Below are 23,281 nucleotides of genomic sequence, written 5' to 3'. Positions count from 1 at the left end.
ATGAAATGACAGAATCAGACTTCAGAAGGTGGATAGTAAGAAGCTTCTGTGAACTAAAAGAACATGTTCTAACCCAATGCAAAGAAACTAAGAACCTTGAAAAAAGATTTGACGAAATGCTAACAAGAATGGACAAAATAGAAAGGAATATAAGCGAATTGATGGAGCTGAAAAACACAAGAGAACTTCGCAAAGCATGTACAAGTTTCAACAGCCGAATTGACCAAGCAGAAGAAAGGATATCAGAGGTCGAAGATCAACTCAATGAAATAAAATGGGAAGGCAAGAATAGAGAAAAAAGGATAAAAAGGAATGAACAAAGTCTCCAAGAAATATGGGACTATGTGAAAAGACCTAATCTACGTCTGATAGGTGTACCTGAATGCGACGAAGAGAATGAATCCAAGCTGGAAAATACTCTTCAGGATATTATCCAGGAAAACTTCCCCAACCTAGCAAGGCAGGCCAATATTCAAGGCCAGAAAATACAGAGAGCACCACAAAGATATTCGTCAAGAAGAGCAACCCGAAGGCACATAATCGTCAGATTCACCAGGGTTGAAATGAAGGAGAAAATACTAAGGGCAGCCAGAGAGAAAGGTTGGGTTACCCACAAAGGGAAGCCCATCAGACTCACAGCAGATCTCTCAGCAGAAACCCTACAAGCCAGAAGAGAGTGGGGACCAATATTCAACATCCTTAAAGAAAAGAACTTTCAACCCAGAATCTCCTCTCCAGCCAAACTAAGCTTCATAAGTGAAGGAAAAATAAAATCCTTTGTGAACATGCAAGTACTCACAGATTTCGTCACCACCAGGCCAGCTTTACAAGAGCTCCTGAAAGAGGCTCTATACATATAAAGGAACAAGCAGTACTAGCCACTCCAAAAACATGCCAAATGGTAAATAGAATTAACACAATGAAGAATCTGCATCAACTAATGGGCAAAACAGCCAGCTAGCACCAAAATGGCAGTATCAAATTCACACATAACAATATTAACCCTAAATGTAAATGGACTAAATGCCCCAATCAAAAGACACAGACTGGCAAATTGGATAAAAAGCCAAAACCCATTGGTGTGCTGTATCCAGGAAATCCATCTCACATGCAAGGATACACAAAGGCTCAAAATAAAGGGATGGAGGAAGATTTACCAAGCAAATGGAGAGCAAAAAAAAGCAGGAGTTGCAATTCTCATCTCTGATAAATTATACTTTAAAGCAACAAAGATCGAAAGAGACAAAGAAGGACATTACATAATGGTAAAAGGATCAATGCAACAAGAAGAGCTAACGATCTTAAATATATACGCATCCAATACAGGAGCACCCAGATACATAAGGCAAGTTCTTAATGACTTACAAAGAGACTTAGATTCCCACACAATTATAATGGGAGATTTTAACACCCCATTGTCAAGTCCTGGACTTGAACTCAGACCTGGACCAAGCAAACCTAATAGACATTTACAGAACTCTCCACCCCAAATCCACAGAATATACATTCTTCTCAGCACCACATCACACCTACTCTAAAACTGACCACATAATTGGGAGTAATCACTCCTCAGCAAATGCAAAAGAATGGAAATCATAACAAACAGTCTCTCAGACCACAGTGCAATCTAGTTAGAACTCAGAATTCAAAAACTAACCCAGAACTGCACAGCTTCATGGAAACTGAACAAATTGCTTTTGAATGTTGACTGGATAAACAATGAAATGAAGGCAGAAATAAAGACGTTCTTCGAAACCAATGATAATGAAGACACAACATACCAGAATCTCTGGGACACATTTAAAGCAGTCTCTAGAGGAAAATATATAGCAATAAGTGCCCACATGAGAAGAAAGGAGAGATCTAAAATTGACACCCTATCGTCAAAATTGAAAGAGTTAGAGGAGCAAGATCAAAAAAACTCAAAACCTAGCAGAAGACAAGAAATACCTAAGATCAGAGCAGAACTGAACGAGATAGAGACACAAAAAACCCTTCAAAAAAATCAATAAATCCAGGAGCTGGTTTTTTGAAAAGATCAACAAAATAGACAGACCACTAGCCAGATTAATAAAAAAGAAAAGAGAGAATAGCCAAATTGATGCAATAAAAAACGATAACGGGGATATCACCACAGATTCCACAGAAATTCAAACCATCATCAGAGATTATTACAAACAACGCTATGCACATAAACTAGTAAACCTGGAAGAAATGGATAAATTCCTGGACACTTGCCTCCTCCCAAGCCTAAACCAGGAAGAAGCCGAAACCCTGAACAGACCCATAACAAGGTCTGAAGTGGAGGCAGCAATTAAGAGCTTAGCACCCAAAAAAAGCCCAGGTCCAGACGGGTGCACAGCCAAATTCTACCAGACATACAAAGAGGAGCTGGTACCATTTCTTCTGAAACTATTCCAAATAATACAAAAAGAGTGAATTCTTCCCAAATCATTTTATGAGACCAACATCATCCTGATATCAAAACTCGGCAAAGACTCAACAAGAAAAGAAAACTTCAGGCCAATATCCATGATGAACATAGATGCAAAAATCTTCAATAAAATATGGACAAGCCAATGGCAACAGCGCATCAAAAAGCTTATCCACCATGACCAATTAGGCTTCATCCCGGGGATGCAAGGCTGGTTCAACATACGCAAGTCTGTAAACATAATTCACCACATAAACAGAACCAAAGACAAAAACCACATGATTATCTCAATTGATGCAGAGAAGGCCTTTGACAAAATTCAACAGCCTTTTATGCTAAAAACCATCAACAAGCTAGGTATTGACGGAACGTATCTCAAAATAATAGAAGGTATTTATGACAAACCAACAGCCAATATCATACTGAATGGGCAAAAACTGGAAGCATTCTCCTTGAAATCTGGCACTAGACAAGGATGCCCTCTCTCACCACTGCTATTCAATATAGTACTAGAAGTTCTAGCCAGAGCAATCAGGCAAGAAAAAGAAATAAAGGGTATTCAAATAGGAAAGGAGGAAGTCGATTGTCTCTATTTGCAGATGACATGATTGTATATCTAGAAGACCCCATCGTCTCAGCCCAAAATCTCCTGAAACTGATAAGCAAGTTCAGCAAAGTCTCAGCATACAAAATCAATGTGCAAAAATCACATGCATTCCTATACACCAATAACAGACCTAAAGAGTGCCAAATCAAGAATGAACTGCCATTCACAATTGCCACAAAGAGAATAAAATACCTAGGAATACAACTAACAAGGAATGTAAAGGACCTCTTCAAGGAGAACTACAAGCCACTGCTCAACGAAATAAGAGAGGACACAAACAGATGGAGAAACATTCCATGTTCATGGTTAGGAAGAATCAATATCGTGAAATGGCCATACTGCCCAAAGTAATTTACACATTCAACACTATCCCCATCAAACTACCAATGACCTTCTTCACAGAACTGGAAAAAAACACCTTAAACTTCATATGGAACCAAAAGAGAGCCCGCATAGCCAAGTCAATTCTAAGCAAAAAGAACAAAGCGGGAGACATCACACTGCCGGTCTTCAAACTATACTACAAGGCTACAGTAATCAAAACAGCATGGTACTGGTACCAAAACAGAGATATAGACCAATGGAACAGAACAGAGGTCTCGGAGGCAACACAACATATCTACAACCATCTGATCTTTGACAAACCAGACAAAAACAAGCAATAGGGAAAGGATTCCCTGTTCAATAAATGGTGTTGGGAAAGCTGGCTAGCCATGTGCAGAAAGCAGAAACTGGACCCCTTCCTGACACCTTACACTAAAATTAACTCCAGATGGATTAAAGACTTAAACATAAGACCTAACACCATAAAAACCCTAGAAGAAAATATAGGCAAAACCATTCAGGACATAGGCGTAGGCAAGGACTTCATGACCTAAACACCAAAAGCATTGACAACAAAAGCCAAAATAGACAAATGGGACCTAATGAAACTCCACAGCTTCTGCACGGCAAAAGAAACAGTCATTAGAGTGAATCGGCAACCAACAGAATGGGAAAAAATTTTTGCAGTTTACCCATCTGACAAAGGGCTGATATCCAGAATTTACAAAGAACTAAAACAATTTTACAAGAAAAAAAACAAACAAACCCATTCAAAAGTGGGCAAAGGATATGTACAAATACTTTACAAAAGAAGACATACATGAGGCCAACAAATATATGAAAAAATGCTCATCATCACCGGTCATCAGAGAAATGCAAATCAAAACTACATTGAGATACCATCTCACGCCAGTTAGAATGGTGATCATTAAAAAATCTAGAGAAAACAGATGCTGGAGAGGATGTGGAGAAATAGGAACACTTTTACACTGTTGGTGGGAGTGTATATTAGTTCAACCATTGTGGAAGACAGTGTGGTGATTCCTCAAGGAACTAGAAATAGAAATTCCATTTGACCCAGCAATCCCATTACTGGGTATATATCCAAAGGATTATAAATCTTTCTACTATAAGGACACATGCACACGAATGTTCATTGCAGCACTGTTTACAATAGCAAAGACCTGGAACCAACCCAAATGCCCATCGATGATAGACTGAACAGGGAAAATGTGGCACATATACACCATGGAATATTATGCAACCATCAAAAACGATGAGTTTGTGTCCTTTGTAGGGACATGGATGAACCTGGAAAGCATCATTCTCAGCAAACTGACAGAAGAGCAGAAGATCAAACACCGCATGTTCTCACTCACAGGCAGGTGTTGAACAATGAGAGCACATGGACACAGGGAGGGGAGCACTACACACTGGGGTCTGTTGGGGGGAAATAGGGGAGGGAGGGTGGGGGGTGGGGAGTTGGGGAGAGATATCAAGGGGAGAGATGCCAGATGTAAGTGATGGGGAGGAAGGCAGCAAATCACATTGCCACGTGTGTACCTATGCAACAATCTTGCATGTTCTTCACATGTACGCCAAAACCTAAAATGCAATAAAATAAATGAATGGAATTTTAAAAAAAAGTCAAGTTACCTTTTTTCTTTTTAAAAACAGGAGAGATTTTCAAAAGAAATTGCCTCTTCCCTTTTTTTTTTTTTTTTTTTTTTTGAGATAGAGTCTCACTTTGTTGCCCAGACTGGAGTGCAGTGGCGTGATCTTGACTCACTGCAACCTCCAGCTCCTAGGTTCCAGCGATTCTCCTGCCTCAGCCTCTGGAGTAGCTGGGACTACAGGTGTGCACCATCATGCCTGGCTAATTATTGTATTTTTAGTAGAGACGGGGTTTCACCATATTGGCCAGGCTGGTCTTAAACTCCTGACCTCAGGTGATCCACCTGCCTCGGTCTCCCAAAGTGCTGGAATTACAGGCATGAGCCACTGCACCTGACCTGTCTTCTTTTTCAAAACATTTGCAATTTTATCTTTAGGCATCATGTTCTATGATCTTATTGTGAACTTAGGAAATTCAGATCTTTGATTACGGAAGATAAGGAAGATAAGATCTTATGATTATTTGTGGTTCTAGAGTTAAGAAAATTGATTTAGTAACACTTCTTTCTTTCCTGGGTGCACCATCTTTTTCTCTCTTACCTTGGTTGCATCGTATTAAATTTGAATAAACATGTTTCCCTAGCCTGTTCCCCATATACTTCCCACGGGAGTATGAAAACTATCTGAGCATTATTCCAAAGTGACTAAGCATCATAGGCTACAGTTTTATAATGGATAAAATAATCACCATTGAATTATAATTGGACAAAGGTGCTACATTTAAGTAGCTGATAAGATTGAGTATAAAAGTGAGTGCCTTTAGAAAGTTTTTGTTTCAGCCTACATGGAGTTAAGCACAAATAAAATAACAAAGATAAAGCTATAGCTTACAGAACCGATTCAAATGAATTTTGTGTTTAGCATTTGAACTAAGTTCAGAGGAAATCCAATAATGCATTTAACTCTTCTCCTTTTTTGTTTAAGATTCTTTCCTTTTTATTATAGTGGTATTAATATTTATTTAAGCCTTCATTCTCAAGTGATGTTCAGCTATAATAGATTAACCTTACATCATTTCAGAAGGTTTTTACTCAATTTCCAGATTTAGGTCTATGGCAAATGTATCTTAATCTTTTGAAAAACTGGGTTGCAAAAAAAAAAAAAAAAGAAAAACTGGGTTGCATCCAAAAGAATGTTCTATTGGAGAAAAATCTAATTTAGCATAGGAAACAGTTCATACCGGTTTCCCCAATAACCTAGTCACTTAGCAGATGTAACTACAATTGTAGGGAGTGCCACTTTTAGCCATTGCTGAGTAGCTCCATTAAATTGACTGCCCCCTCTCCCCCATATTACAATATAAAACACTAGAAAAAGTATTGTTAAAAATTTAAAACATTTCTTGGCAGTGGAGAGCGACCAACAACAGGCAGATTGTGGAGGAAAGTCAACACTTGGCAGAGGAAAGGCATGGAGCGACTTTCCCAAATTTTATGTCCCTCAGCCCAACTAGTGCACGTCTGTGCAATGTGACACAGCTAAAACTCTGTTAGAAAATATGCAATATTTTTGGTTTGAAGAACCAGAGGTCAGAGTTCAGAGCAACTACATGCTTTAGAAAGTGAGGGGGGAAGCATAAAGGAGGGAACAAGAGAAGCAGCAGCCCAAATTCTATATTTAAAGTAAATACCAATTATTGGATAATCTCTGAACCATTCTTGAGCAAGGCAAACTCAAAGCATCCCAGTTAACATTAAAAAATGAATTCATATTTTACAGTTCATCTTACTATAAGTAATATCAGGTTTTCAGTTTGAGTTTAACCACACTGCTTGCCATCTTAAAAGATAATCAGTGTCATTGGAGGAATAGAACAGAATCTTCATCACATAATATTTATAATGCTCAGGTTCTACTCCAAAATTACTCTGACAATCCAAAAATAGGTAAATAAAAAACCAGTAAAGTGTAATCCATTCTTATAAAAGAAACAATCAGTAGAGACTGACTCCAAGATGATCTAAATATTGGAATAAAAGAGGCAATGTTTTAAAAGCACCAATTAGAATAACTATGCTCAGTGAAGCATAGGAAAATATGCCCATAATAATAAAAAAAAATAGGGACTACCAGTGGAGAAATAGAAATTATATTTTAAAAGAACAAATTGAAATTCTAGAACTGAAATATATCTTATCTACGACAGAAAATTTACTAGATAGATTTAATAGCCCAATGAAAATAACACAAAAGGAATTTGTAAGCTTCAAGATAGTTCAGTAGAAATTATTGAATCTGAAGAGCTCAGAGAAAAATGTTGAAAAACAACAGAGGCTCATGGGCATTTAGGACTATATTAAGGGGTCTGACATACTTGAAACTGGAATTTCAAAAGGATTAGAAAGATAATGTGCAGAAAAGATAAGGTGCAGAAAAGATATTAAAAAGATATACAGGCTGAAGCATTCTCCAATTTGGTAAAAGACACAAATTTATAAATTCAAGAAACTCAGCAAATGTCAGGCAGGATAGATAATAATTTCAAAACTTCTAAGCACATTGCTGATAAACTACTGACAATCTAAGATAATAGGAAAATGTTTAAAGCAACCAGAGAAAAAATGACACATTATATTGACAGGGGAAAGAAGAATCAAACAATGGCTGACTTCTCATCAGAAGCAATGAAAGCCATTAAACTGTTGAACAGTATCTTTAAATAGATGAAAGAAAACAGAATTCTATATCCAACAAAAACATTGCTTGAGAATTCCTTGAGTTTGAGACCAGCCTGGGCCATGCAGTGAGACCCCATCTCTAAAAAAATAAAAATAGAAATATAAAAAGATGAAAGTATTTTCATAATCCAGGAAAAAAAAAAAGAAAAAAAGGAGGAACAGAACAACAAAACCAGAGAGAACAAAACAGAAAACTTACAGGAAAATGGTAGGCTAAACACAAGCATATCAAAGTGAAATAAAGATTTTTTTCAAATAAAATAAGACTAACACTATGTATCTCCAATAGACCTGCAATAAAAAATATACTAAAGTAAGTTTTTTAGGTTTACAGAAATGCTAACATGGAGAAATTTAGATCTTTGGGAAGGATTAAACGTAAATATGTATATAAATATAAACGCTTTTCTCTTAATTTCTTTAAAATACATATTACATTGTGGGTTTTATCTTGTCTGTAGGTGTAATATACTTTACAAATATAGTGTAAAAGATGCAGTGTGTGGTTAAATGAACCTATTAAGTGAAAAGGTACAATACTTTCCAAGTACACAGTGGAAATTAAGAATGTACAGTGTAACCCATAGAGAAAACATTAAGACATCATGCAAAAAGGAATAACAAAAAAAAGAAAAAACAAAAGGCAAATAAAAATGGAATTCTAAAAAGTGTTCAAAGCCAGCTATGATGGCTCATGCTTGCAATATCAGCTACTTGGGAGGCTGAGTCAGGAGGATCACTTAAGGCCAGGAGTTTGAGACCAGCCTGGGCAATGTAGTGAGACCCCCATCTCTAAAATAAATATGAAAATATAAAAAGATAAAAAGTATTTGTATAGTCCAGAAAAAAAAGAAAAGGAGGAATAGAAAAAAACAGAGAGAACAAAACAGGAAACCTATAGTAAAATAGTAGGCTAAACACAAGCATATCAATGATTGCCCTAAATGTAAGTCTACTAAACAGTCTTTATCAAATTAAAATGCAGAGATTATTGGTCAACTTTTTAAAAAAATCTCAACTATATGTTTTCTGTAAGAGATTCAGTTTAAACATAAATACAACCACAGATTTATTTAGGATTAACCTTAAGCCAATAGTTTTCAAAAGTCCCAAAAGTTCCCGTCTAATTCTCTCTACAGTACTTCCTCTCTCACTGTATTAATGTTCTATCTTTTAGCATTACAGCTGCGCTCAAATTTAGTAAGTGCCATAACCATAGGCCAAGAGAATAAAAGCAGCTATCTAAACAAACACATATTCAATATTTTCCCTAACGTCCCTGAGGGGAAAAAAGAGTAAAAGATCCAGGAAGGTTCTCCCCATTGTCTGGTTTCTGATGACTTCTGGAACAAGGCGTGAGCGCAATTACAACATCCAGAAGAGAGTGGAATGTACAAAATCAATCAATCAATCAATCAATTTTCAGATAATATCTAGTTTAATCAAGGAATTCCTGTAGAATTATTATGGATAACATATTCATCACTTAAATTCACGTAACAGATTTTGAAAGAAAAACAATTCATCATTAAGTCATTATAGGGAATTCCGAAAATGATAAAATGAGAAAGTCCCATGTAGTCTCCTTATACTCAACATCTTGCTTTGTTATTGCTGAGTCACCTTGTTGGATATTTAGAAGTTAGATGTGTAACTGCACCAGACCAGTCTAGTCTATAAAACATACAAAAATTAGTCAGGCGTGGTGCTGTGCGCCTGTAGTCCCAGCTGCTTGGGAGGCTGAGGTGGGAGGATTCCTTGAGCCCAGGAGGTGGTGGTTGCAGTGAGCCAAGATTGCACCACTGCATTCCAGCCTGAATGACAGAGACCCTGTCTCACACACACACACATACACACACACACACACACACACACACACACAAACACACATAAAGTCAAATGTGATAATACGCCAACAAAATACAGAATTGTACAGAACTTGTAGATGAGGGTCATTGTAAACCATCATCTGCTGCTTAGGTGATGAAGCCACTTTCTTCACAAAATCCCCAATTCCTTCAAATTCCATCAGCTGGTAACAAGATGCTGCTAAACTTGTAATTATAGATATTTACAGTAGTTGGATAAATAGAATCATAATGGTATTTTACAATTTACATAGCTGATTTCATATATGTAGATATAGATATCTACATATAGATGAATATAATGTTCCTGGCTGTCATAGAACTATTCTTCCTCTGAGAAGTTAGATAGGGTAGCGATACATTTCACTAATTGCTCCCCCATAAGAGTAATACATATGAGATTTTCCAATGGTAGATGGAAGATGAAAGAGGATGGATCGAGAATCATTCCCAGGGTTTTGACTCTAGTGTCTAGAAACCTGGACCATTAACTTAGTAAAGGTTAAAGCTTAGTACAGGTTAAATGAAGGCTGGTTCATTAACTTAGTAAAGGTTAAATGCTGGACCATTCACTTAGTATAATAAAATCAAGTAAGAAGAACTAAAGAGTTTGAATTTGGGCATACTAATTTTGAAGTACGAATACTTTGGTTTGGAGTGCAGATGAAATCATTGCAATGGAAAGGAAGAGCTGAGAGCCCTCAAGGCACACGTGATCATTGAAATCCTAGATGTGAATGTGATCATGCAGAAGACTGTGAATTCAGAGAAGGTCAAGAATGGGGCCCTGGGAAACACCAACATTTAGCGGGCAAGTGGAGAACAAGAAGCCCAAAAATACGACAGGGAAGGAAGTCAGGGAAATGAAGAAGGAATGGAGAGAGTATTGCTACTGAAATCAAGAGGAAGAGAGAACACAAGAAAGAGTGTTTAATGAAGTAGAATAATATATGCCTTAGGCACACAATCTTATCAAAGCTAAGTAAGGATGGCTATTTCAGCTCTTAGCTTAATAAGCCATTGGTATTTTTCACCTTTTTCCTATTAGCTATTTTCAGGACAATAGTTGATAGGAACATGGTATCACTTTCCTCATACTATGTATCAGTTTCCTAGGGCTGCAGTAAAACATTACCACAAACTTGCTGGCTTAAGGAAATGTATTCTCTTAGTCTGAAATTAAGACATTGGCAGGGTGGCTTCTTCTTAGGGGTTTAAAGGGAGCCCATTCCATGCCTCTCTCCTAGCTTCTGGTGACGGTTGGCAACCTTGTCATTTCTTGGCTTGAGTCAGCATAAGCAGGATATCTGTCTCAATGGTCACACGGTGTTCTTTCTGGGTGGGTGTCTGTGTCCAATTTCCCCTCTTTAGAGGAGTACAGCAGACACTGGATTACTCTCGTATGACCTCAGGTTAACTTGATTAAATCTGCGAAACTACTTCCAAATAAAGTGATATTTTGAGGTCTGGGGTAGATCTGACTTTATGGACAAGTTATACCCACTGTTAAGGACATGATGGCAAATGTATAAGTGCTACTGCAACTAGATTCTAGAATAAAGTATAAATGTAAGAAATTAGAATGGTGCAAAAACAGATAAATTGTATGTGAGCACTTTATTGTAAAAAATTTTTACACTTCAGCCTTCTTCAATGGCAATAGGAGCCCCAAATAAATTAAGATTCACTTTTTAGAAATTCATACTGGGCTGAATATTTTTATTTTACATCTCATCTGCTAGAAGAGAGATCTCTTTTAACTGTTTCTATAAAGAATAATTTTTTTCTCTGTAAAATACAAAATCATAAAACCTTTCCAACTCTTGGGCTTGACAGTTTCCATAACCATGCAGACGGCTAAACTAATGGACTCTTTAAAAGTCTTCAAGTAATGAGAGGTGTGGCAAAGGACTATACATTTATTGAGACAAAAATACCTTTTATTATCATCAAATATTTATTATGCAACACAGTCTTTCTGGCACCATTAGGCATTAAGTGTATTAGGGCCTTTAGGCCTTTGTTTTAGGAAAAAAAAAAAAAAAAAGACTCCCAACTTTCCTTGGGATAACATTAGGGAGGAGCCAGATATGTGAACAAACATAAAACTAACATTTTAAAATAATTCTGACATTATTTTGAGTCATCCAGTCCATTCAAGATAGGATTCTAAGATATGCTTACCGTCGGTACTCGTCGATCACTCTTGGTTTCGCCCCGCACCCCGCTTCACACCACCTTCCTTTTGTGACACTTTCCAAGGTCCCCGAACTCAAACCAAACCAGGCTCAGCTGACTTGGAGCAAGGCCCCTTGCCAGCCGATCTGTCAGGCATCCAGACAGGCGAGGCTTTGGGACCCCCGAGCCAGACCCCGCTCCTCTGCCAGTCCGAGGTTGCCTCGGAAGGCTCCGTTATCCTGTAACTAAGGGAGGTCAAACGCGCCTTTCCAAGGCTCAGACACGGTAAAGACTGAAAGGCATTTTTAAGGGGAAAAGTAAACCATGTGTAGCAAAGGCTTCGCAACTGTTGCAGCTGAAGAAACTTTTTCGGACAGGGCGTTTTTAGATAGAACGCGAGTGGGGGGGACACGGGGACCCTATGACTCGGTTCAAACACGGTTTCATTGCTCTGGACGTCAAATGGAATCACAGCCAAAAGTTTGGTTAAAGGACTTCTCTTGCCTGAAGATTTTCGGCGGGGATCTCACTGGTTTGGCCTCTGGGTAGGGACGACAAGTGCCCCTGTGGGATACACAGCCCAGGCCTCAGCGGTCACTCGGCTTCCCTCTGGTCCCGCCGGCTGTCCCGGGCGTCCTTGGCCCGGGCAGGAGCAGCGCTGCGCGCGGGGCGCAGAGCCTCGGCCGCCGAGTTTTCGGTTTCCGCGTTTCCTTCCCAGGCCTCTCCCACTTCCTCTTCTCCTCGCCGCCCGCCCGCCCGCAAAGTCCGGGTGGCGAGGCCGCGCCTCCCGCAGGATCGCGTCCGCCTCCCCCGCGGGACCGAAGGGAGGCGAATTCCTGTGGGTCCCAGGAGTGCCAAGAGTGCGCAGCAAGACGGGAAATTGCAAAAGACCTCACCCCTCTGCCCTCCCCCGCGGTTTTCCCGTAACTCCCGCCCCTCCGCGCTCGCCCCGCAGCTGATTCATAGCCCCGGCCCGGGCCGCCTCGGCACGTCCGCTCCGGCGTCCACACCGGCGCCCGCACCCGCGCCCCACCCGCCGCGGAGGACTCGGCCCGGCTCGCGGAGCCCTTCGCCCGCGGCGTGAGTATCCCCGACGCGCCCGGCCCCGCTGTGCTGGAGCCCCGGCGCCGCGCCGCCCTCCCTGGCTTTTCCGACGGGCGAGCCCGGCGCTGCGCGGGAAAGAATCCGAACACTTGGAGGCCAGTCTCTGCTGGACCGGCCGGGAGCGCAGCCGCCCGCTCCCCTCCTGGCGCTGCCCCTGCTTCGCGTTTGCCTTGGCTGGGCTTCCACCTGCGCGGGGACGGCACTCGGAGGGTCCTCGCCCCAGGCCCACCTACCTGGTGGGTAAACACTCAAAGATTCATTCCTTACAAGCCGCACGCTGCCGGGTCTCCCATTTCACAACCTGTGTGAAACTCACCATCCCAGCGCCTCTTTCTCAAATGATGGGGGAATGCTTGTTGAGTGAAGATCCCCTCTTGGAAGGTTGCTTCCCCAACCTCTCCTCTCCTCTCGTAACCCTTAACTCCCAACCGACAGAGCCATTTCTCTGGGAATCCTTGTATCTTCCCCACCTGCTCCCTAGAGTAGAAGGGGTAGGAGCTCACTCACAGGTGGACAGAGGAAACCCTCGGCGACTCGGCGGTAGTGTCCCGGGCGCTTAGCTTCTTCTCCAGCCACGTGAATGGAAGTGGTCCTCTACATTCTGGAAACCTAGGCACGGAGGGGTTTAGTAACTTGCCCAAGGCCATATAGTTAGCTGTGAGGGCAGTGAAATCCAAGCCGGCTCGTGCAGGCCAGGGTTTTATTTCTGACACCGCCATTCCTTTCTTGATAGTTCTTGATCTGCCGTTCATCTACCCACCCATGCGTGCCTGCATCCGTCCATCCATCCTGCCTGCCTTGCTGCGGAGGCACAGTTCTAGGTGCTGCTGATGGAGTGGCTTGGTAACAGACCTGCCTGGAGAACACTTTGGGAAGAAGATGCTCAAGAGAAGTAAATGGGAGGGTCTATGTTGGCAGAAAAGGTAGGAATGAATGTGGGATATCTAGTTTGAGCTAGAAGGAATTCTGATGGCAGAGAAAGAAATTTTGGGGTCTTATTCCCAAGATTAAAACTGACTTTGGAATATGGGTCAAGCTACGTATCACCTCTTAGTTTTCTTGTCTGCAAAATCATAATGGTTCATACTTACTGTGGGCCAGCCCCCTATTCTAAGCACTTGACATATGCTAGCTCATTTAAGCTTCAGAGTGAGGCAGGTACTAGTTTTGTCATTCTTATTGTATTGAGGAAACTGAGGCCCAAAGAGGCTTTGTAACTTATCTAGGGTCACACAGCTAGCAGGTGGCAGGATCAGGATTTGGGTTTAGAGTCTGCTCGTGATCCCTGTGCTGTGGCTCAAACTCTAAGACCGGGTGTTTTATTGTTGTCCTGCTTGTCTCTCTCCTGGGCTGCTTTAAAATGCACTCAGAGGTCCTTGAGGTTCCCAAACTCCGCTGTGTCTGAGAATCATTTCTGAAGCTTTCCAGAGCATCAGACTACAACCACAGCCTCCGATTCAGAGTCGTCAGGAACTGCTCCTTTTAATGTTTCCCCAGTAGTGTTTGTTCAGTGCCTCCAGAGCTAGGAAGCTCACCACCTCACATTTTATTGCAGGAAGAGCTAGTTCTCAGCTGTAAATTGCCTCCTTGTGACTTATATCTTGGTCCCAGTTCTGCCACTATTTGTCCCAGCAGGTGTAGCTCAGCCTTTTGTATCAAAGGTGGCTTTGAGAGAAAAAGGCTGGTCTTGGGTGTTCCTTCCTCAGGGACTCGAGCTGCATTGGGGAGAGAACACTTAAACACTTCCTCTTTCCCCTCCACTCTTTTCTGTAGCCTGAACAGACCAGGAACACATGCAGAGGTGTTGCTGGATCTCTAATATTTTTGTAACCCTTTGTCCTGAGGACAAAACCAAGTTAGGAGAACTATTACGGTTTTGAAAGAGAAATCAGTGGTACTACATTTGACAAGAAGAAAGCGTAGGTTTTTCTTGTGGGAAAGGGCTGGGGCGTTCCTTGGCTACAGTAGAAGGGAATCGTAGTGTCATCTCCTTCATTTACAGGAACAGTGAGCCTTGGCCCTCCCTTCCCTGGGGGAGGAAATTCTTCTTGATTTCTTAAAAAATGTGTAAGACGGGGGGAAAAAAACCAAAACCAAAACAAAAAGAATATCGTGGCCTTGCGGGAGAAACCCCTCCTCCAAGCAGGCTTCTTTGTAGCTGCATTGAAGGGAGAATTTCTTTTCCGTCAGCTGTACGGTGGCTTCACAGCCCTCCTTCCCTCCTCACTTTAGTTCTACTGGTTGCTCTGCATTTGTGGACTCCGTGTTGTATTCTATTTTTATGTTTTAAAAGTAATACAAATAATAACAACTCATCCTCGCTCTAACAATATAGAAGTAAAGTGAAATGTAGATGTGCCATCACCACCCTACTCCCACTCAGAAGAGGGAAGGTTAAGTTTGATAATACCATTCTAAGGTTTGTTTTTCTTTTCTGGATTTACGTAATACATACATATACGTATGTTTTAAATATGCAAATGAATCTTACTATACTTATTATGCAGCTTGCTTTTTCACTTTCCAAGTCTCAGAGGTCTTTCCATGGTCTGTACATACCTCTTTTGTTAATGGCTACTTGTTACTCTTTTTTTTTTTTTTTTTTTTTTTGGTGAAACAGGGTCTCACTCTGTCGCACAGGTGGAAGTGCAGTGTCATGATCATGACTGACTGTAGCCTCCACCTTCTGGGCTCAAGTGATCCTCTCACCTTAGCCTCCTGAGAAGCAGGGACTACAGGCACATGCCACCACACCTGACTTTATTTTTATTTATTTATTTATTTTTTGTATTTTCAGTAGAGATGGGGTCTCTCCATGATGCCCAGACTGGTCTTGAACTCCTGGGCTCGAGCAATCTGCCTGCCTTGGCTTCCTAAAGTGCTGGGATTACAGGCATGAGCCACTGCACCCATCCAGCTACATGTAATTCTAAAGTAGAAATAGAATATAATTTATCAGTCTCTTCCTGTGTTGATGGAGATTTAGCATTAGCAACATTGCTTCAGGGCAGATCACACATTCATCTTCGTGCTCAAGTGTATTTCTGTGGAAGAGAATCTGCAGAGAGGTATTCTTGCCTCAAAGGGTTTGCCCATTTTTCCACTTGATAGATGCTTTGTAACTTAATTTTTTTGTAAAGTTTTAGACAGCTGATCTAATAGCTTTTATTTAATAATTTGGCTTTTTTTCCAATTCATTTGAAATTCTATTTTTATCTAAAATAAATTCCTGTTTGTAAAAGGGTCTGGGTCAGGACTCTATTCTGTTTCATTGATTATATATATATATATAGTATCTTCCTATACCAGTATCACGCTGAGTTAACCCACTGTAGCTTTTGATAGTGTTTTTAAAAATCTAGTAGTATGTATTTATACTTTTTTAAAAACACTTCTTTTATGAATCACATACATTTTCTCTTTACACATAGCCTGTCAAGTTTAATAAAATCCTATTCTTAATTAAGATTTTATTGAGTTTATAATTGTTAGCAATTTTTAATGCTTTAATGTCCACTTTGGTATGAACCCCAAGCTTTAAGGAAGCCCCATCATGTGAACTTTGGTTAATGACTTATCTGATTTCAAATACTGACTTCACATCAGACTAATTGGGTCAATTTGGATAAGTTACTTTTAACCTTTCTTAGCCTTAATTTCCTCCTTTGTGAATGGGAATAATAATATCATCCTTTTCTTAGGGCTGTTATGAGGATTCAGTTAATAAATGCATGTAAATCACTTAGAGCATCTGGTAGAGAGTTAGTATCTAATACACGCTAGGTGGGATCATATTCATATTTATATCCTACTTGTGGTTTTGCAGAGTGTCCTACTGGTAGTAGGAAATAGTAAATAATTTTCTTTATTTATTGGTAGTATCCTAAGAGACAAAAATATATCATATCTCTTAAATATGAGTGTTTCTCAAACTTCAATGTGCACATGAATCACCTGAGGATATTGTTTAATTGCAGATCTTTATACAAGAGGTCTAAGGTCTGGCCTGAGATATTGCGTTTCTGACAAACTACCAGGTGATGTCAATACTGTTGGTCCTTTGTCCACACTTAGGGCATACAGTCTTGCACTACTACTTAAAGTTATGCTGCTAGTGGTAGTACTTCCTATTTGTAATGAATGTGATTGACAGGATTTGTAAATTGATTTCTTTTAAAATTACATGCAAAGAACTAAATTATAGTTGTTTTTCTTTCTTTATTCTTTCCTCCCTCCCTCCCTTCCTTTGTTTTTGTTAAAAGAAAGAGGATTGGCTAGATCGCTAAATAGAATACCTAGTTTGGTTCTTGGATCTAGAATCATTGAGGCAATTACCTGTCTGGATTATTTTAAACTGTTGATTTAAGATGAAGACAGTCACATAAAATGTATACAGCCTGAATATAACATTTAATATCAACTAACGAAAAGCACAATTGTAAGTGGGCTTTTGCAAATGGAAAAACGTAAGACATAAAGAACATTTGGAAAAATGTAATACCAAAGAATTCTCAGAAAACAGTGATTGTGGTTCCATCGTTCATGTGTATGCCAGCTTTTGGTAAGCTGTGCATCAACAGAAGTTATGCTTTCTTCTGAGTAGATTTTTTATACACCATGTTATTTCTTGGTCACCTCTTTCTACTCCCAGCCTCCCTAATGGGGGATTTTGAGCAAGTTTACTTCATATATACTTCAGTGAGCCTGCTAGTAAGCAGGGGATGGTAATATAGTTTTTCTACTCAGGACATTGGCTACTTTTTGCATTTGGAATTGCATCATTAAAGTATTTACACTCTCTTAGAACCTAAGAGGTTACATTTTCTGTATAGAAACACATGGCATCCTCCCAGGCTGATCTAGTATGTAAAAACTGCCAACCTTTTTCAAGTCTGTCCAGTAGCCATGGGTTGGATTAGAAACACAAATGCCATCAGCTAGTTTAATCGTGTTGGGATATATGGTCCAAGTGTGGAAATAAGGGAATTGTTACTTGCACAAGACTGAGCTTAATGGGTTTAAAACATGCACACACACACACACAGGTTTTAAGGAATGCTTTATGTTGCAGAATTGTATAACTTAAAACAAGTTATCTGTAATTTCCCTTATTCTGCCTACCCCCTTTCCTCCATCTTAGCTGTAAATTTACAACTTAGCAAGTGGATGTGTCTTTTGGGGCTGGTTTGGATCCCTCAAGTAGAAGAGAGCAAGACAGAAACACATGTGCAAGAGATTTACTAGGGGAAGGACTTGTAAGGGGAAGGGAGTAACCATAGACACAGAGCCTTCAGACCCACTACAGGTGTGATGCCTGTGGAAGGAGATTGAGAAGGAGGAAGGTGGGAAGGAGTTGCATCCAGCTGCAGCCATTGGCTGGGAACAGCCTGAGGTACATGAATGTTCAGCAGATCAGAAGGGGCCGTGTCTGAAGACTGTCGGTCATCTATGCTCTCTTAAAGGGAGTACTGAGGGACACAGCTGCCTACTCCCATGCTTCACTTTCAGAGATGTTCTTATGCGTATACTGTTCTGAAACTGGCTTATCCACTGTTGTGGTTTGGCTCTATCCACACCCAAATCTCATCTTGAATTGTAGCTCTCATAATTCCCTCATGTTGTAGGAGGAACCCAGCAGGAGAGAGTTGAATCCTGGGGGCAGTTTCCCCCATACTGTTCTCATGGTAGTGAATAAGTCTCACGAAATCTGATGGTTTTATAAGGGGAAACCCCTTTCACTTGGCTCTCATTCTTCTCTTGTCTGTTGCCATGTGAAATGTGCCTTTCCCCTCCCACCGTGACTGTGAGGCCTCCCCAGCCATGTGGAACTGTGAGTCCATTAAACCTTTTTCTTTTGTAAATTGCCCAGTTTCTGGTATGTCTTTATCAGCAGCGTGAAAACAGGCTAGTACATTCACTCAGTATTTTAGAATATTTTTCCATGTCAGCACATGGATCTAGTTCATTCCTTTTAACAGTTGCATGGTGTCCCTTTGTAGAAATGCACCATAATTATTTTTCAGTTCCTTTTGAAGAACTCTTGGATTTTCATTTTTTTTCCCTCAGGTATACAGTGCTACGACAGTCTTTAAATACATGTGTATACAATATATGAAGTCTATAAATCTATCGATCTATCATCTGTAGGGCAAAATTTTAACAATAGAATTATAGAATTATTTCTGGAGCAAGAGAAATGCACATAAAATTTTAGTCAATGTGGTCAAATGGACCTCCGTAAAGTTGTATGCTTTGATCATTAGTGAGTCACAATGCTTATTTCTGTAAACTCTTACCAATGTGAGGCATTAAGAGGTTTTTAAATGTTACAAATTGGATACTACATAGACATACACAGACATACAGACACACACAATTGTCTTTAATCCTTAGTGATCTTGCCAAGATTTTTGTGGGAGAGGGTGATTTGTATTTCCTTCTTTTTATGAATTACATATTCATGTTTTTTTACAGTTATTTGCCTGTTTTTACTATTTCTAAGAACTCTTTGTATATTAGGGATAACTCTTTGTGATACATATTGAAACTCCTGTTTCCAGTTAAAGCACTAAAATGTTTCAGTGTTTATTAATCAATACAGCTATCTTTATCTTTCTTCACCTTTCCCCCACAATCCTTACCTTTTTTGCTTATGGGTTTTATATTATGCCTAACAGGTTATAAAACTATTCACCTATGATTTATTCTAGTATTTTAATGGTTTTATTTCTTGCATTGATATCTTTGTTCATCTGGAATTTATTTTGCTGTAGGAAGTGAGGCAATCCAATAATGATAAAATTAACATTAACTGGGTTTACTACATGTAGGTTCTCATAAGCCCATTTAATCCTCAAGCCAATGCTACAAGGTAGGTTCTTTTATTCTCCTTCTACAGAAAAGGAAATTGAAACCTAGAGGGGTTAAATCACCTGCCTTTGGTCATCCAGTTTTTAAGCACCAAAGTAGGAATTTGACCCAAAGCCTTTTATGTCAGAGTTAATGTACTTAATTATTAATATTACAGCTTCCTTTTCCCACAAGTCTCCAGGCTATTGTTCCAGTACCATTTTGGGGAATGATGTGTGTTTTCTCAAAAGTGATTTAAAATATCACCTTTAGCATTTGTACATTTTTTGGATTCAGAATACCCTTGGATTCAGGTTTTCCATTTTTTTATTTGGCTTCATTTACCTCTTAGAGACTCAGCTTTAATCCTAGCTGATGTCACAAATTCCAGAAATCTTAAACTGAATACTGCTTTTTAAAAAAATCAGTTATGCATGAGCTCATTCAATTTCATAAATTAGGATTTACCTTATAACACTGGTGGAAACACTTAACCATTATCCAGTGGACAGGCTCAAGTGGTGGGGTGTGGGGGACAGACATGGAAGGAGAAATGCTCAAAGCTTCCCATGGCCGTAGCTTCTGATTGTGGAGCCTTGAGGAGGAAGGGAATTGGAGTGAACACTTGTAAGTGATCAACTCCATGCTGTAAGGGCAGAGGCCCCTTCAAAGGGCCTCTCAAATATAACTGGCAGTACTCTTAAAAAAATAAAGATAACCGAGGCTGAGAATCCTGGAGAACCTGCATGAAGTGGCAGGCAACTCTTTGTATAGCTGCACGGAACTCTTTCATAAATGCACACACCCAGGCATGAGACCTCCAAGAACAGCTTCTTCCTTTAAAGCAACATTTGCATAAGACATCATCAGGTCACCCAGCCAGTTTTGAAGAGTTTGGCAACACACCCACGTTCTTGGGAAGTGAATGACTCTTACCATGCTACTTCTCATGGGCATTATTTGTGGTGAGGAAATGTCCCAGGATATTTCAGTAATGACAGAACAAGAAGTGTGGTAAGGAAGGGCAGACTAACATCCATTTAAAAAGTTGTGTTTTATTACGCATGTGATATTTATCTGAAGAATTTTCATAAGCATCTTTACTGAGAATGAGATTTTGCAAAGAGACAAGATGTGAATAAGAAGTTCTACAAAATCAATGGCAATTTGTCTTTCCTTCCTTTTGCTCTGCAAAGAAGGAGAGTCAATGCAAGATTTATAAATCAGGCAATATTTGATAATAGTAAAAGCAGAAAGGCCTGAACAGGAATCTATTTTCATTAAGATTGAAAGCAAAGAATAGAGAATATGATAAAATTGGTACCCATTTTTATTCATTTACAAATACTTGCTGAGTAGCACCTGTGTTTTGGGACTGATAAACAATGGGAAATAAGATCCAAGTCTGCCTGCAAGAGACTCATAGTCTAGTTGGGAATGATGGAGACCTGAAAACTAGAGAGAAATGAAGAACAGATTTGGAGAAAGGACCAAGTAATGGGGATGAAGCAGGACATATTTTTTCCCTTTCCAAATTCTGCTACTTCACACTTCCCTGACTTCCTTTTCTCAGTGGAAGTTGGAAGTAGCAATGCTTCTCACTGACAGTTGCAGGGAGAGAAAGCCAGCTGGGCGGATGAGAGGGCTGCCTGCCTTTCCTGTGCCAGAAGAGGGAGGGCTGGCTGCCTTTCCTGTGCCAGAGCTGCAGAGGAGACATGACCAATGTTGTCCCACCCAGAGCAGCAATGAGGCTGTGCCTGGGCTGCAGGGGTTCTGCAGACTGCCCACCCTCACCACAGAGCCCTCACCCTTGAGGAGAGCTAGGAAAGCCTGGCCCAATCTTGGATTTTCATTTGATCTGCAGGAGGGGCTGCAGCGGAGGGTGTGGAGCAGCCCAGATCTTCGTGTGCAGACCTCCTCTCTTCTGTCTGTACTTCCGCTTTTGGTGATTGTCTAGTCTCATGGCTTTAAGTACTATGTGTAAGCACTGAGGATGCCTGAATGTATATGCCCAGCCAGGACCACTCTCAGACCTCCAAACTCTGTATCTGGCTAGCTGCCTGACATCTTTTCTTGGAGATGAAGTAAGCATCTCAAACTATGTGGCAAAGTGAATTCTTGTTACAGACCACCAGGTCTGTTCCTCCCACACTCCTCTACTTCTCTGTAAATGGCAATTCCATTCTTTGAGGGGCTCTGGTCAAAACTCTTGCAGCCATCCAGGATGTGTCACTTTGTCACCACCCATCCTGTCAGCTCTATCTTTAAAATCACTCCCGAATTCCACCACTGCTCCCTGCTTCCATGGCTGTCACCTGCTTTGAGTCCCTCATCATTCTTGCCTAGACCATTTCACTAAACCCCCCAGTCCCCGCCCCCACCCCCCCACCTGATGTGCCTCACTTCACTGTCATCCCTCACTTCACTGTCGTCCCTTCAATCTCTCATCCTTGCAGGATTCTGTTCAAGGTAAGCTAGAGTGTTGTTACTCCTCTGCTTAAAATCCTACAGTGCTCCCATCTGGCTCAGAGCAGAAGCCCAGGTTCTTCCCACGTTTTGCCTGCCCTGTTCTGCCTGTCTGTGTGCCCTCTGATGTCTTCTCTGGCTCTCACCGGTCAGCTTGCTCACTCCTCTCTAGCCACACCTGGCTCCTCGCTCCCTGAATCCTCCAAGCAGCCCCCCCACCTCATGGCCTTTGCAGCGTGTTCTCCCTCACCTCTGGGCTTTTCATTGTGTTAGTCAGGGTCCTATCAGGAAACAGTTGGCACACTTGGAATAGGATAACTTGAGGATTTATTTACAAGGTATGGAGTTGTGGACTTCTTGGGTCTTGGAAGCAGCTGACTTGGAATCATTGGTGTCTGTGTTTTTTCACACAGCGTCAGCCATAAGGAAGACTGCCCCTATGGCATTTACCAAAGCAGGCTCTATAGTGTCTCTGGAATGTTCTTCCAGCTGTTGACTCCTGTTCTGTATGTTTTGATAAACTTTATTGATTTTACCAGAAGGTTTTTAGACAGTAGCTAGGACTCATCTTCCCTCTGTCTGTAGTCTGCAGGTGCTCTGGGGCCTGAAATACTGGGGGTGGCATTGTCCAGTCCCACCACTGGGACTGGGAATAATAGTCACTTTGCTTATCTGTAGGCAGTGACTACTGTGTCCTGCTTGTGCCTGCCCAACGTGTGTGAACTGATGCCAGAAAAAACAGGAAACCTGAGCACTGAAACCAAGCTTCTAGGATTCATAGTCTGACATATGTGAGAGACAGTATAGAGGGCAGGAATTCCAGACAAGACTATCTTGTGTTCTTTTATTTTTGGTTTTAGAGTGGAATGTAGTGGTGTGATCATGGTTCACTGCAGCCTCAAACTCCCAGATACAAGGGATCCTCTTGACTCAGCCTCCCTTGTAACTGGGACTATGGGTATGTGCCACCATGCTCAGGTGATCTTAATTTTTATTTGTAGAGTTGGATCTTGCTATGTTGCTCAGTCTGGTCTGGAACTCCTGGCCTTAAGTGATCCTCCAGCCTCGGACTCCCAAAATGCTGGGATTACAGGCATGA

At 40.7% G+C, this 23,281-nt stretch overlaps 1 protein-coding gene and 1 long non-coding RNA gene across 7 annotated transcripts in view; one reads left to right on the top strand and one right to left on the bottom strand.

Annotated features, from left to right (window-relative positions):
• The window catches only part of LOC116552241, a 36,796-nt gene extending 23,552 nt beyond the window's left edge, over positions 1-13,244 (bottom strand). The window contains exon 1 of the long non-coding RNA XR_004269292.1: positions 13,184-13,244. This is a non-coding gene — a long non-coding RNA (uncharacterized LOC116552241). The remainder of the gene's footprint in view (positions 1-13,183) is intronic.
• The window catches only part of OSMR (oncostatin M receptor), an 83,604-nt gene continuing 72,888 nt past the window's right edge, over positions 12,566-23,281 (top strand). For 3 of the 6 annotated variants that reach the window (XM_032278909.1, XM_032278912.1, XM_032278910.1), the window contains exon 1: positions 12,566-12,843. The gene's annotated coding sequence lies outside the window, so the exon portion shown is untranslated. Of the gene's footprint in view, positions 13,104-23,281 lie in introns of all 6 variants that reach the window. The other 3 variants (XM_032278911.1, XM_032278908.1, XM_032278913.1) reach the window with 2 other exon arrangements.

This window comes from Sapajus apella, unplaced genomic scaffold (genome assembly GCF_009761245.1).
Source record: "Sapajus apella isolate SASKATOON/1434 unplaced genomic scaffold, GSC_monkey_1.0 scaffold11, whole genome shotgun sequence".
Lineage (NCBI taxonomy): Eukaryota > Metazoa > Chordata > Mammalia > Primates > Cebidae > Sapajus > Sapajus apella.
Note: the sequence above shows the minus strand (reverse complement) of the source record. Positions and strands in the feature narration are given on the sequence as shown.